Consider the following 13679-nt stretch of genomic DNA (forward strand, 5'->3'; position numbering starts at 1 on the left):
ACCTATTTTTGGGGGGGGAGGGGGCCAGGGTCAAACCTGGGCCCACTTTGACCCCCCGTAGGCCCCACCTAGACTCTGATGTTCTTTACGCCGTGGACAAACGTTGGTACATCATGGATTTTGAAGGTTGTGGTCAAGTTTCATCGGAATTGTGTGTGTAGTTTCAGAGAAGAAAGCAAATATCTATTTTAGGGGGGCACACCTGAACCCAATTTGATCCCTGGTAGACCCCCTTAGACCACGATTTGATTTTAATGCCGTTAACAAACTCGAATTGGAACATAAAAAATATCATTTGTGCCAAGTTTGGTCACAATCCCATCAGCGGTTTCGGAGAAGAAGTTGCAAGTGTTTACGGACTGACGGATTGACGATGCGCCATTGCATCAACTCCCCGGAACTAAATACCAGTTGAGCTAATTATGAATATCAGAGGTTTGTGGACACTCCCTTCATGGTAACCCTCTCTTGTCATCCAACCAGAAATGCAGTTATCCATTTGAGAAGTTTCCCTGCTATTCCCCAGGCTGCAATCTTTGAGAACCCGTCCGTGGGTACCAGATACAGATTAATCAACTGGATCTCCTTCACCAAGAACAGGGGTCGGTTGTGTTTTCAGTTTTGCCTTTCACAGTACAGTATTTCTACCCCCCTCCCCCTGTAATTACCCCACGCACCAAGTGCAACACAGGGTTAAGCAATTGGTTCACTATGTCTGTCCACAAATAACAGATGTCGGTGTATGATCGAGGAACTGCTTAATTTCATTTAAATTTTATACTTTGAACACTAGAACACGAATCGGAACACAAACCTGCGGGTTACTTTGGCTCTGAATTTGGCAAATTGTACGGAGTCTTGTCCTGAGCATGCATCCGCGCAGACAGGTAAGGTAATTTTTTTCACTCTGTCTATTTGTCAATCAAACAAATTTGACAAGAAATATGTCGTGTGTAGCACGATACTTGCGAAATCCCTAAACTAAGTTGTTGGCTTACGATAACCTCAAAAATAATTGGTGGTTGAATTCAGTGTCCAGATATGCAAATCCTCTTAAAATTTCAACTCAATCGGATGAAAATTGAGCATTTTAGAAATTTGATAAGTTGGTGACCTTTTGCCTATGTTGACCTTTTGACCCCAAAAACAATAGGCTTCTTGCTTATGACCAACTCTACCATTTGGTGAAGTTTCGTGAAGATCAGTTGAAAATTGTGACCTGTAGCCTGTAGGCGACTGACATACAGACAGATAGACAGATGGAAAATCACTCATAGAGTGAAACTTGGCAAAATAAAACAAAGTAGAATGGCACTCGGTAGAGCATCCTTTTGACCTCACAAATAATTGGTGGTTTTATTATGTGACCTGATATATGCAAATCGTCTTCAAATTAAGTTAATCGGATGAAAATTGAGGATTTTATAAATCCGGCCTATGTTGACCTTTTGGCTTATGTTGACTTCAAAAATAGTGGGTGGTTGGTTTCAGTAAGCTGATATGCAAATCCTATTCAGATTTTAAGTCAATCGGATGAAAATTGAGGGTTTTATAAATTTTTGAAAAAAGTGGTTGACCTTTGGCCTATGTTGACCTTTTGGCCTATTTTGATCTTTAAAATAGTTGGTGATTGAATACAGTTAGCTGATATGAAAATCCTATTCAAATTTCAAGTCAGTCAGAAGAAAATTGAGGATTCTAGAAATCTGGCCTATGTTGACCTTTTGGCCTATGCTGATCTCTAAAATAGTTGGTGATTGAATTCAGTTAGCTGATATGAAAATCCTATTCAAATTTGAAGTCATTCAGAAGAAAATTGAGGATTCTAGAAATCTGGCCTATGTTGACCTTTTGGCCTATGCTGATCTAAAAAATAGTTAGTGGTTGAATTCGGTGTACAGATATGCAAATCCTCTTCAAATTTCAAGTCAATCGGATGAAAATTGAGGGTTTTATAAATTTTTGACAAAAAGTGGTTGACCTTTGGCCTATGTTGACCTTTTGGCCTATTTTGATCTCTAAAATAGTTGGTGATTGAATTCAGTTAGCTGATATGAAAATCCTATTCAAATTTCAAGTCAGTCAGAAGAAAATTGAGGATTCTAGAAATCTGGCCTATGTTGACCTTTTGGCCTATGCTGATCTCAAAAATAGTTAGTGGTTGAATTCGGTGTCCAGATATGCAAATCCTCTTCAAATTTCAAGTCAATCGGATGAAAATTGAGGATTTTAGAAATTCGAAATAAAATTGTTGTTGACCTTTGGCCTATGTTGACCTTTTGGCTTATTTTGATCTCTAAAATAGTTAATGGTTGAATTCAGTTAGTTGATATGAAAATCCTATTGGTTCACGAGTTATCAAGTGACCACTATATTCGTCATGTGTGTGCGTCTGTCTGTGTGTGTGTCTGTCTCTCCGCAGCATAACTACCCGATGATATCATCCGATCTTGATGAAACTTGGGTGGGAGGTTGATATCATGATCTAGTTGTGTCTTGGCTAGAGTGGGCGTATTGCGCCCATTGTGGGCGGAGCCACGCCCGAAAAAGATGTCTTTTTAGGGGGTAATCGAGTTCAAGGTACATCTTCTCCGGGGGGTTTGGTGGACTCTGACAGGGTTTTCGATATTTGGTTAGGCCAATGTCATGTGTCCCCACGGAGCTCGATTTTTCATTTTTTTTATTTTTTTTTTTCATTTCATTTTTCACCGTATTTTCGGCATCGTGTAGCTAACTAACCTCATAACTGATTATACATTATTTTCTATCTTATTTCAAGGTCAGTAACCTTCGTTTTGACATTTCCGGCCCTGGCCTGTCCGGGCCTGTTTCGGTTATAGTCCGTCCTTTATCATTGAATACCGCTCGCTCGTGAACTTTCGTCGTCTCCTGACTTGTTCAAATTTCAAATCAATGGGATGAAAATTGAGGATTTTATAAATTTGAAAAGATTGTTGACCTTTTGGCCTATCTTGACCCCAAAAATAGTTGGGGGTTGAATTCAGTGACTAGATATGCAAATGGTCTTCAAATTTTAAGTTAATCGGATGAAAATTGACAATTTTATAAATCTGGCCTATGTTGACCTCAAAAATAGTTGGTGGCTGGTTTCAGTTAGCTGATATGAAAATCCTATTCAAATTTCAAGGTCAATCGGATGAAAATTGAGGATTTTAGAATTTTGAAGTAAAATGGTTGACCTTTGGCCTATGTTGATCTTGTGACATATTTTGACCTCAAAATAGTTGTTGGATGAATTCATTTCGCTGATATGAAAATCCCATTCAAATTCCAAGTCAATCAGATGAAAATTGAGGATTTTAGAAATTTGAAGTTGTTGTTGACCTTTGGCCTATGTTAACCTTTTGGCCTTGTATTGATCTCAAAAATAGTTGGTGTTTGAATTCAGTTTGCTGATATGTTAATCCTATTCAGATTTCAAGTCAATTGGATGAAAATTGAGGATTTTAGAAATTTTAAGTTGTTGTTGACCTTTGGCCTATGTTGACCTTTTGGCCTTATATTGATCTCAAAAATAGTTGGTGTTTGAATTCAGTTAGCTTATATGAAAATCCTATTGAAAAGAAAAAAAATTATCGAAATTCAGACAAGGTCGTGGCTCAAAGGAAATATAGATTGTGCTTGGAAACAAAAATATTGAAAAGACCTTTCCCATATTTTTTTTTTCAACACTGCCAGGTAAGGTGTTCTATGAACTCTCTAGTTGCTGATTTGTTTTGTGTAATTCAATAGGATCATTCTTTCATTGACCGCTACAACACCATAGGCCAAAGTTCTCAAATCCACTTGTACTCGTTCTGAAGTCCAACTCAGTTGTTTATATCTGGCACACTTTGTTAAATTTAAGAGATCTATAAAGGTGTTGTGGATATCGAGTGTACGTTTTGTAGGTGGAGAAGGCAAAATGTAATGGGGATGCGATCCAGGCACTAAGTGAGGTCAAGTGGCCTCTTCTTTCATTTAATGCTACTTGTATGTAATGCTGGTTGGGGATTGTAGTTCACGGAACCAAGTACTCGGAGCCTTTCCATCTTTCTTTCCAAAGGCATTTTGGATTCCTCGCCAATCCTGCAGGAATGTAGGAACCTCCCAAAATGATTCAAGACTTTTATTCGCACGCTGAGGCGCTCGCCCATGATTTGTGACCACCGCAAAGTGTAATGGTCGAGCTGGCAAGCAACCAGCCTGTCCATTTATTGTGAGAGCGAGAAGGGGCCCACCTGCATCAACAAGGGAGACGATGGCAATAATAAAAATGGCAGCTGCTGTAGTGTTGCACAGTGTGTGTGCACCTGAAAACGGTGGAGTAATTCTGGAAACATTGTGCAGAATGGTGGTGCATGTGACATGTAGGTAAGGCCTGCAATGGAATTGCAGTTGTTGCATCTACAGCGCCTGCATGAGCAATGCAACATTGTGTGCCGTTCATCAGATGGACGTTAAACTGGGCGTCCCGTCTGCCAGCATTAGTTGATGGATGTTAAGGATCCCACGAAAGAGTAGGTGAGCTTCGTGAAGAGTAGGTGAGCTATTTATTGTCAGTACCTTGATCAACTTGAATTCTTGCTCCCAGGCAAATTATGCTCTGCAGCTGCAGCCATGTGCTGCAAATGAGAAGAATAAGAAGAGTGCCTGTGAGAATAAAGGATAATCTTATGGTTTAAAAAAATTGATTTCGCTTCTTCATGCAAATCCTCCCATTTACAGAAGCTTTGGAGAAGCTGTACGGATCTTCATGACGTTTTCCAGGACTTTTATGGACCACACTTCTTCTGTCTAGGATTCTTCAGTCTTCAAAACTGTTTTTCCAGTCCTTTGCATTAATTTGTCACTTCAAAGGATCATCCTTCCAGCACTTTCTCAGGTTCGATTTTATCCTGCTTGCTGCAGGTATTTCCTTGCAGATCTCTTTCTTGCAGTTACTCTTGACGAGTTTTGAGTTGATGTCCTCGTGAAATTCTGCTTTGGAATTTTGTTGAATTGTTTTGTCATTTTGAAGACCTGTGGCATATCAGCTCATTATCTCCTGTGTCTCAGGGATGATCCTTAGGGATCCTAGGCTTTTTGTCTTTCTGGATAACTTAGGTTTAACTTCAATGACAATTTTTGTGACCCTTTCTTGAACGTTTTCCAAAGCTTCCTGGAAAGTTTTGTTGTCAACATTTTTTGCCCATAGCTCTTGAGTTTTGAGTGTGCCAGTTGTTGCATTGTGCACAACGTAGATGCCATCTTGAGTGTGCCAGTTGTTGCATTGTGCACAGCATAGATGCCATCTTGAGTGTGCCAGTTGTTGCATCTTGAGTTGGGATGTTCAGCTCTGCTTAACCAGCATTAGTTGCTGCTGGTGGACATTTAACCCTTGGATGCAGTGATTGGGCCTCAGAGGCCCACAAGGTTATTTTTGTTGCAAAAACGATGTTGTACAATTTTTTTTTGGAATGAGCCTCATTTTCATCGACTTTCATGTTGTTACACAAAATTCAGTGACATGAAAAAAAATTCATTCAGGTTCATGGGAAAATCTTCATTCTTCACTTATAACCCGAAAATCCGACACGAATGCAGGCCTGGGGCCTTCGAGGCCCTGCATAAATGTTGTTGTACTACTATGTTATATCATTATTTTCTTGATATGAGCCTCATTATATGCTCCTATACAAATAATTCAGTGACAAAAAAATGAAAATTTAAAAACTTTATACGAATACATTCGTGGGGCCTCCGAGGCCCGATGGCTGCATAGGTATAGGATTTTTGACAGTTGTGGACATATGCATTCTAAATAAAAGGATTAGCGAATCATATTTTTAGAGCAAATACTCCTCCACGAGCCTCAACTTTTTAGAGAAAAAAAGTTGAAAAACCAAGAACAAAAAAATTTTTTTTGCAAAAAAAAAAAAAATTCCTTGTATAGGATTCTTTCAACTAATAGGATCAATGATTCACATTTTCTGAGCAAATACACATCCATGAGCATCGAATTTGGATTGAAAAAGGCTATGAAAGAAAAAAATCTTTAAAACAAAAAAATAAATAAAACTTTACACGAATACATCCGTTGGGTCTCCGAGGCCCAATTTATGCCTCCGAGGCATTTATGTAGGATTTTTGACGCCTGCATCTAAGAGTTAAAGATCTAACGTTGTCTCCTTCACAGCGAGTATGCCGTTGTGTGCCAGAACCCTGACCAAATTCCAACTTATTTCCCTAATGTGCAGAGGGTACTGTATCAACAGCGCAACTCTGCCTTTGTAATGATGCAACCAGTGGGTCAGATGTGCAATCGAATCCCAGTCCAATATGCATTCACCAACACCAACAGACACTTTGGGTCAGACTGTAGTTGAATATGTCGTTCAGGGCAACGACCTTCAAAAACCCACAGTACCATCCTATAAAGACATTATGGCGCACTTGTCACGTTCTGTCACAAAGCACTCAAGAATCCTGAATCCGAAAGCGATTTGCGGAAAATGTTCAAACCGATCCTTTCATTCATCGATTCACTTTTCCTGCCTTTTTTTTCACAAGGCCCTTTCAAAACAACAATTTTCCTTGCCAGAGTAAGAGTAAAACAGCTATTAACAGTACACTCTGAGTGCTGCACTTTGTACAATTATCCTGCCTGGTCTTTGTGAGCTTACCTGCTTAGTTGTCAGATGTAAAGGGGATAAAATGCATTCGATCTCATCATACTAAAGACAATCCTTTTGCTGAGAGCTGGATAACTTCCCAACGTGATGTAGTGATTTTCTTCGAAGTGATCAGTAGGCCTGTATAGCCTCACATAAGCGAGTCCATCTATCTATGAAATGAAATGCATTCATCAATGGGCTTCAAATCCCACATATCATGTTTGTCCTCTTCTGTAATGTCTATCTAATCCATGTATGACTAGAACGGCACTCGGTAGAGAGCATACCTCCGCCAGGCTCAACAGTTTATGTTTTGTATCCCACCCAAAGGCCGGATCCGGATTCAAATCTTCACCAAAACCGAATCGATTCTTCCATGTCACACACCAGATCTATCCGTAAAGTTTCTTCCGAAACCGTCCACAACTTTTTGAGATATCATGCTATGTATCGTTTTTGGCCCTATCTCTCAATGGTGAAGAATCGCTCAAGAAATTATCGGATCCAAATGCAGATATTCACCAATATCGAATCATTTCGTCTGTGTCGCATGATCAACATCTCCATCAAATTTCGTCAAATCCGTCCACAACTTTTTGATATCTTGTTCAGAAACGGACAGACAGACAGACAGACAGACAGGAGTGTAAACATAAACTCGATCCACCTTCGGTGGTGGAGATCATTTCACTGATGTTTACATTTTGTCTATGCCCTGCATGTGATGTATTTGCAAGCTTTGTTTTATTTGTGTAATTAGATTTTTTGGCCATAGACCTGTTGATTAAACTCCATACGATGATCCGGCACATGGGATAGACTGGACAGGCAAAGTTTTTTTTTCTTCTTTTTGACAATGAGAGATGGATGAGTGATAAGGTTCCTCAGAGAGTTGCTTTGAGCTGGGCAACATATACAGTGCCTTAAGAAAGTATTCAAACCCCTTGACTTTTCTCTCATTTTGTTGTTGTTACAGCCTGAATTTAAAATGAATCAAATGGAGATTTTTGTCATTGATCGACACATAATACACCATAATGTCAAAGAGGAATTTTGTAAATCGAAATTTTTGCAAAATAATAAAAAATGAAAAGCCGAAATATCTTGAGTCGATAATTACTCAACCCCTTTGCTATTACACTCCAAATTGAGCACAGGTGTATCCAATTTCCTTTGATCATCCTTGAGATGTCTCTACAACTTGATTGGAGTCCACCTGTGGCCAATTCAATTGATGGGACATGATTTAGAAAGAAACACACCTTTCTATACAAGGTCCCACAGTTGACAGTGCATGTCAGAGTAGAAACTCTACCATGAAGTCCAAGGAACTGTCCGTTGAACTCCGAGATAGAATTGTGAGGAGGCATAGATCTGGGAAAAGGTATAAAACAATCTCTAGTGTTGAAAGTTCCCAAGAGCACAGTGAACTCCATCATTAGAAAATGGAAAGAATGTGGAACTACCCAGACTCTTTCTAGAGCTAGCCATCTGACCAAACTGAGCAACCGGGCAAGTTATATTAATACTGCAAGACCTTGGTCAGGTAGATAACCAAGAACCCAATGACCACTCATCTGACAGAACTACACAGTTCATTGCCTGAGATGGGAGAACCTGCCAGAAGGACAACAGTCTCTGCAGCACTTCACAAATCTAGGCTTTATGGGAGAGTTGCCAGATTGCACAAAGGCAGGTGAAAGACTGACAGCATGAGGCTAAATATTCTGTGGTCTGATGAGATGATAATTGAACTCTTTGGCTGGAATGCAAAGCACATCCCATCACCCATCTAACACCATCCCTACCCTGAAGTAGTGCATTTCACAGCAAAGACTCAACCATGAGCACCAATGAGCTTTCAAAACACCTCTGGGATAAAGTTGTGGAAAGGCGCAGATCAGGGGATGGGTATAAAAATATTTCAAAGGCCTTGGTTATCCCTTTGGAGCAGTCAAGACAATCGTTAAGAAGTCGTAGGCATATGGAACCACCAAAGTTAAAACCTTGATCTTTTATACCCCCGTTAATACACCCACCTCTTTCAATCTCCACCTCTTTCAATCTCCGACTTCATTCCTTAAATTCCTAGTAGTGTCAATTTCTTGCTCTCTCTCATGCAATTTGTTTTATACCATGTACCCCTTCCCTCCCCCTCCCACCCACATGCCCCTCCCCCCATGCCCTCTCTCTTCCACAGATCTCCCGATGTCCCTGTTCTCTACTGTTGTGCTTGTGTGCTTCCCTCTCTCTCCCCATCTTGTCTCCCCCTCCCTTTATTGTTTTATGTGTCCGTTTAATGTTTTTTGTGTTTCATGTGCTAATGTGTGTTCAATGTGCTACCTCTTACATGAGCCTCAATCTTTTATACAAAAAATAAAAATAAACAAGACCCTGCCTAGATCAGGCCGTCTCTCCAAACTGGATGACCAAGGAAGGATACAGATCTAAGAGGCCAATGGCAACTTTGAAAGAGCTACAGGCCTTTATGGCAAAGACTGGTCACTGTGTGCATGTGACAACAATATCCAAAGCACTCTACAAGTCTGGCGTGTGTGGCAGGGTGGCAAGAAAGAAGCAGTTACTCAAAAAAGTCCACCTTGAATCCCATTTGAAGTATGCAAAAAAAATACACCCCAGAGATTCTGAAGACACGTGGCCAAAAGTTTTGTGGTCGAACGAAACCAAGATGGAACTTTTTGGCCTAGATGCAAAACGTTATGTTTGGCGAAAACCCAACACAGCACATCACCCAAAGAACACCATCTCTACTGTGAGGCATTGTGGTGGCAGCATCATGTTATGGGGCTGCTTTTCATCAGCAGGGACTCGCAAGCTTGTCGGGATAGAAGGGACAATGGAAAAAAAAGATAAATGTCCTTGAGTGGTCCAGTCAGAGCCCCCGACCTTAATCCAATCAGAAATCTGTGGCATAACTTCAAGGTTGCTGTCCATCAACATTCCCCATGCAACTTGACTGAGCTTGCTCAGTTTTGTCCCAAAGAATTGGCAAATATTGCCCAATCAAGGTGTGCAAATTTGGTAGAGACCTATCCCAACAGACTCAGAGCTGTAATTGCTGTCAAAAGTGCTTCCACCAAGTATTAACTCAGGGGGGTGGACACTTACCCAGCCAAGATATTCTAGTTTTGTATTTTTCATTAATTTTCTGAAATTTGTAGAATTTGTTTTTCACTTGAAAGTTGAGGGTTACAATGTGTAAATAAAGGTGGAACTTGAACGGCACTCATTAGAAAGCATACCTTCCTCCGCCTGGTTGGCCATATCACTCAATGGTGAAGAATCACTTTAAAAATTATATTAGCTGGATCCGAATCCGGATCTTCACCAAAATCTATTCATTTCGCCCGTGTCACACATACCACATCTCTGCCAAATTTTGTCCGAATCCGTCCACAACTTTTTGAGATATCTTGCTCACAAACAGACAGACAGACAAACGGACAAACAGACAGACAGGGGTGAAAACATAACCTCGATCCACCTTTGGTGGCAGAGGTAAAAAGTCTGATTTAATGCATTTTAATACCAGGCTATAAGGCAACAAAAGGTGAAAATTTTGAAAGGGGGGTGTAGACTTTCTTTCGGTACTGTAGATCAATGACAAAAAGGAATCTCAATTTAATCCATTTTAAATTCACACTGTAACACAACAAAATGTGAAAAAGTCAAGGGGTGTGAATACTGTCGTGTCGCCCAGTGATTAATATCACTGGGTGACGAATGACTGATTGTTTTTACTCCTGAGGCGAACTCCCGAAATCTTGGCGGTTCTTTTTGGCACGCAGGAATGAAGGAAACGGAGTGCTTACCTGGATGAAAGCACACGGGTTTAATCCAAAACCCACAATGAACAGACACTCTTTTTAGCTCTTTAAAAAAAAAACTACACGACCAATAAAATGCATCAATAAATGCTTTAATGAAAATAGAAATCAAAGATGTGAAAATGAGAGGTGAGGTAAAAACTAATTTAAATTCCTACTTTGAGGATCCTCCAGTCAGACACAAAAACAGACAAGGGGAAAGATAATAAAAAACAAATGTTCCTTTTTGTGCCGGCACATATCCGTGGCCTCAAAACGGTTCTCGTGGTGAGGTCTGCAGTACAAGGTGGCCCGAAGCCTATACACTGCGGTACTTAAGCTTCCATTGAGGTTCCTCCTCACCAAGACGTCCAAAAATGGAAGCAACCCATCCTGTTCTTCCTCACAGGTGAATTTGATGGAAGGAAACATTCCACTGATGCCCTCCTGGATTGCATTAACAACCCCACCCCACCTCATGGTTTTAGCTCTTTCACGAGCCTCGATTCAGTATACAAAAAAAAACAAAAAAAAAAAAACTACACGACCAATAAAATGCATCAATAAATGCTTTAATGAAAATAGAAATCAAAGATGTGAAAATGAGAGGTGAGGTAAAAACTAATTTAAATTCCTACTTTGAGGATCCTCCAGTCAGACACAAAAACAGACAAGGGGAAAGATAATAAAAAACAAATGTTCCTTTTTGTGCCGGCACATATCCGTGGCCTCAAAACGGTTCTCGTGGTGAGGTCTGCAGTACAAGGTGGCCCGAAGCCGCTCGCGCGGGAGACGCTTCAACAATGGCGCGAAGTCGCTCTCCGCGGTGCCACGAACGTGAGGTAATTCATACAGGCGGTCCTCTTTCGCTCTCCACTCCATCCAAAACATCCAGAGCCCCACGAAACGCCACCAATACCCCTTCCTCACGATCGAAAATGACACCGCTCTCTCTCAGCACCAGATCCACACACACGAAATGCCGACGCATTCCTCCTCGATCATACAACAAGAGCACTATTGAGTGAGAGCCAAGAATGTGATCTTCTTCCTCCCTCCTTGTCGAAGCTCCTTGCCCCGACGTCACACTGACCAATGGCCGAGCTCTGTCAAATCACCCCATGTCTCCTCGACCAATGACGATGCTCAGGGGCGTAGCCTGCCGGTTATGACCTCCTCATGGAGGTGGGGTTTAGCCCGATCGGGAATGTTCTGTGTTCTGTCGGGAGTTATGTCGGTTATTGTTGGTTGCATGGCTGGAGGTGGTTGCATGGCTGGCCTTGTAAATGTAAAAACGAAGGGGAAAAACCACAGGAGGCAATCACATACTGGGGGAAAGCTAACCTTAACCCATATCTACTTAACACAGCTTCACCCCCTGTGTGAAGACAAGTAAACAACTTAAGCTCCAGTTTCCCTACTGAAATATATCGAGATGTCTCCTACTCGTCCACGGTCCATGCTATACCTATATGATCCTATCTTTACTTTGGTATTCCATCACCTACCCCCACAAACGTAACAATACTTTCTGAAGGCACTGTATACGTGATGTGTGGGATAGGGCTACAAGATTCATATTTGCTCACATGATCCCCCCACAGCTCTCTGCCTGTGGGCTCGATTCCTGCTGACCATGGTCTCACAGCATGCACTGCATTCTAGAGATGTTTTTACCCTTCACAGGCACTGTAAGCCAGTTTTTTCTCAACCAAAGTCATTTGATATCATTATTTATTTCACAAGGGTTTGTTTGTTCTGTGGCATAGTTTCCAGTTAGACATGTGAAAAGTAGGGTTATCTCATGAATACCCACCATAATCATTATCTGTGAGTCCCATGACTCTCTAAGAGTGATCACACAGATGAATAATCTCCGAGTGAACACTCAGATTCTGATAATTCTCTTCTTCCTCCATCTCACGCCCCACATGCCTGCTTTGGTGTCTGGCGGTGCCTCGCTTGCTAAAATGTCTTTTATTTGCCCCCTTTTTGTGCAATCTGCTTTCATTATATTAATATAGTTATATTAATTAGGAAAAAACACACCTTTCTATTTAATGTCCCACAGTTGACAGTGCATTTTAGAGCAGACACTCTACCATGAATTCCAAGGAACTGTGTGCATGTAGAACTCCGAGATGGAATTGTGAGGAGGCATAGATCTGGGGAAGGGGATAAAACAATTTCTAGAGTGTTGAAAGTTCCCAAGAGCACAGTGAGCTCCATCATTAGGAAATGGAAACAATATGAAACTACCCAGACTCTTCCAACAGCTGGCCGTCCGACCAAACTAAGCAACCGTGCAAGTTATATTAATACTGTATACCAATAAAATAAATACATGTAAAAACAAAACAAAAAAAACCGAGTGCTTAAGCCACTTGGCCTCCATGGTGATAAGGTGGCTCGCCTCTCCATGGGGACAACCCAGGAATTAGAAGGCAAAATAAATTATAGGATTAAAGCAGTGGGACAAGCACAACGTCCGAGAGGTATGGACACTCGCTCTAAGCCATCTAGCCTGGGTTTGAATCCTGATCCAGCTATAAACTGTCATCCTGGTGTTTCACAGGTAGGGCTATTCATCAATGTGTGTGTCGTCCCTCAGATGCACGTTAAACTATGCGTCACATCTGCCGGATTTTTTACCTCCCCTCTATCCCTACATCACTGTTCCCCTTTCCGTCCTTCTCACTTTCCTCTGCTTCCCCCTCCCTGCCTCTCTCACTCCTCACCCCTTGCTCTCCCACCCCTCCTCCCTCTTCCTTCCCAATCCTCCCTTCCTCTTCCTCCCCCCTCTGTCTTTCCCTTGCCCTCACTTCTTCCTCACACAACCCCTCCCTCCTGGAGTGTACAGTATAGCGACATGTGGTGAGGCTTAACTCTTCCCCTCCTTTCTCCCTCACATCTCTCTCATTTCTCCCTCACCTCTCACCTCACCTCTCATTCCTGTCTCTCCCTTCCCCTTTTTCTCTCCCACCCATTTTCCCTCCCCCTACCTTCTCCCCTCCCCCTACTTTCTCCCTTACCTCTGCCCTTCCTCCTCTTCCTCTCCCCTCCCAGCCCTCCCCCCCCCCCTCCTTCTCCCCATCACCTCTCCCTCTCTCCCCTCCTTACACTTTCCCTCACCCTTCATCTCCCGTCTCCCTCCCTCTCTCCTCCTCTTCGCACCACCCCTCCCTCCCAGAGTGTA

The sequence above is a fragment of the Myxine glutinosa genome, chromosome 5 (genome assembly GCF_964187855.1).
Source record: "Myxine glutinosa chromosome 5, kmMyxGlut1.1, whole genome shotgun sequence".
NCBI lineage: Eukaryota > Metazoa > Chordata > Myxini > Myxiniformes > Myxinidae > Myxine > Myxine glutinosa.